The sequence below is a fragment of the Eschscholzia californica genome, unplaced genomic scaffold (genome assembly GCF_041429995.1).
Source record: "Eschscholzia californica isolate CP2 unplaced genomic scaffold, dmEscCali1.0.p SCAF_1, whole genome shotgun sequence".
Lineage (NCBI taxonomy): Eukaryota > Viridiplantae > Streptophyta > Magnoliopsida > Ranunculales > Papaveraceae > Eschscholzia > Eschscholzia californica.
Window position 1 is genome coordinate 35,820,539 of NW_028238198.1, and position 2,962 is coordinate 35,823,500.

The 2,962-nt window shown below is 41.7% G+C and overlaps 1 pseudogene; it reads right to left on the reverse strand.

Moving 5' to 3' along the window:
- Nucleotides 1-239: 239 nt before the first annotated feature.
- Nucleotides 240-2,094, reverse strand: LOC147566435 (uncharacterized; annotated as a pseudogene).
- Between the last annotated feature and the right edge of the window lie 868 nt (nt 2,095-2,962).

Genomic DNA, 2,962 nt, shown 5'->3' on the forward strand with positions numbered 1-2,962 from the left:
GCTCATCATACATCTTTGAAAAGTGGCGGGTGCATTACACAGCCCAAAAGGCATCCGACGATAAGCATAAGTTCCAAATGGACAGGTAAAAGTGGTTTTCTCTTGGTCTTCAGGGGCTATAGGAATCTGATTATAGCCAGGATAGCCATCTAAGAAACAGTAGTAGCTATGCCCAGCTAGTCTCTCTAACATCTGATCAATGAAAGGAAGAGGAAAATGGTCTTTCCTCGTGACCGTGTTCAATTTCCTGTAGTCAACACAAACACGCCACCCAGTGGTCATCCTGGTGGGTATTAACTCATTTGCTTCGTTCTTGACTACAGTAATGCCTGATTTCTTGGGTACAGTTTGAACAGGACTGACCCAAGTACTATCTGAAATAGGGTATATGATACCCGCACCTAATAATTTCAGGACTTCAGCTCTAACTACCTCCTTCATGTGAGGGTTAAGTCTACGTTGCATTTCCCTCGACGGTTTAGCATCCTCTTCTAGGTAGATATGGTGCATGCAAACAGAAGGACTTATACCCTTTAAATCTGATATTGACCACCCTAAGGCCTCTTTGTGGTTTCTAAGGACATCTAACAGTCTACTTTCCTGTTCTTTTTCTAACTCAGAAGCAATAATGACAGGTAGAGTTTCAGATGGGCCTAGAAACGAATACTTTAAATTGTCGGGCAAGGGTTTCAATTCTAAGGAAGGTGGTTTTTCTGTGGATGTAGACAACTCTGGGATAGATGGACCACTGAACTCATTGGTCAATGATAGTTGATTTGTCTCTAAAGTTGGCGAGTCAATTGGCTTTGACAAAATGAGGGGTTCAACTTTCGCTTTCCACTTATCAGTATCCAGTAATGGGGTAGAATCCAGCAAAGCATTTACCTCATTGATACTTCCCTCCTCATCAAAGTCTAAGCCAAAATGAGCCAACAGTGTTTCTAAGGGATCCTCAGATAAAGTTTCAGGTAAAGAATCCTGAACAAACATATCTATCAGATTCAACTCGGTAAAATCCTCAACATCATCTGGAAAAAGTCCAGCTTTATAGATGTTCATCTCTACAGTCATGTTTCCAAAAGATAATTTTAAGAGTCCACTCCTACAATATATGACAGCATCTGATGTGGCTAAGAATGGTCGTCCTAAAATGACTGGAATCTGACTCTGGGTATCACGAACAGGGTCGGTATCCAAGATGATGAAATCTACAGGAAAGATGAATTCACCAACTTTTATTAAAACATCTTCCACTATTCCACGTGGTCGTCTAATAGACCGATCCGCCAACTGGAGAACTATAGGAGTGGGTTTTATTTCCCCTAAACCTAACTGTAAGTACACCGAGTAAGGAAGGAGGTTAACACTAGCACCTAGATCTAATAATGCTCGTTCGATCTCATGTTCTCCTATGGTGCATGGTAACGTAGGACTTCCTGGGTCTTTGTACTTAGATGGAAGGGTTTGTTGGATAATAGAACTCACTTGATTAGTCAAGAAGACTTTCTTATGCACGTTCATCTTACGCTTTCTAGTACATATGTCTTTAAGGAATTTAGCGTAAGACGGGATCTGTTTAATGGCATCTAATAATGGAATGTTAATACTAACCTATTTGAACATTTCCATTATCTCCTCAAACTGAGATTTCTTCTTAGGTTCTACCAGACGCTGAGGATAAGGGGCTCTAGGGACATATGGCTCAGGTACAATGGGCAGGTTTTCAGACTCAGGAGCCTTCACAGGCTCTTTACTAGGGGTACTAGTTGGTAAGGTTGGTGGTTCAGAGTTTTGTTCATTATCTTCGGGAACTCCTACCTTATTGTCAATTGCCCTACCACTTCTAAGGGTGGTTATTGCATTGGCCTGGTCCATTTTACCCTTCGGGTTTGGCTCTGGTTGGCTAGGAAATATACCCTGTTCTCTCTGCCTAAGGGCTTCTCTAAGTTGACCTACCTCGGTTCTTAAACTAGTTACAGCTTGGTTGGTCTCTTGTACAGTCTGGTTAGTCTGTTGTAAAGCCTGGTTGGTCTGTTGTATAGCCTGGTTGGTCTGTTGCATAGACTCTCTATGGGTTTTAGCTAGTTGCTTCATGGTTTCCTCTAAAGACTCACTGTTTTGAGAAGGATATTGGGTACTAGATTGACCCTGGTTTTGAGCATAAGGATTCCTAGGAGCATTAAACCCAGGATGGTTCATTGAACTACTAATCTGGCCCTGACCCTGACCCTTTGACCAAGAAATATTGGGGTAATTTCTCCAACCCGGATTATAAGTGTTCGAATAAGGATCATATTTCTGACGGTTATCTTGCCTAGAGTTTAGATAAAGAGCATTAGCATGCTCTTTTTCGTCAGGAACAAAAAATAAGGTACACTTATTTCCAGTATGAGATGGGTCTCCACAGACCGAGCACGGATAAGAGATGGATTCATTTCCAACACTCATGACTTGAGTGGGATCCTCCCTGAATGCTTTAGGCTGACCAAGTTCTAGGGCTTCTATCCTTCTCGTCATGGCGGCGAGTTTAAGATCTGACTCATCAACTCTATAGATGCCAGCTTTATTCGGAGTAGGATTAGCCCTAGTAGGAGGTCCTCTAGAAGTTTCCCATTGCTGGGATTTCTCAGCTAGATCTTCCAGAAAAGCCATGCAATCATCGGCGTGATTTATGAGTAAAACCGCCACCACAGAATGATTCTACCATGGATGTAGTTGGGTAATTTAGTCCGTCATAGAGAATCTGGACTAATCTGATTTTTTCAAAACCATGGTGTGGACACTGTAGTAAGATTTCTTTAAATCTCTCAAGATATTTATAGAGAGATTCGTCTTCTTGCTGCACAAAACTGTTAAGACTTTGCCTTAAAGAGGTAGTTTTGTGTTTCGGGAAGAATTTCAGAAGGAATGCACTGCTCAATTCTTCCCATGTAGTAATGGAATGGGGTTGTAAGGCATACAA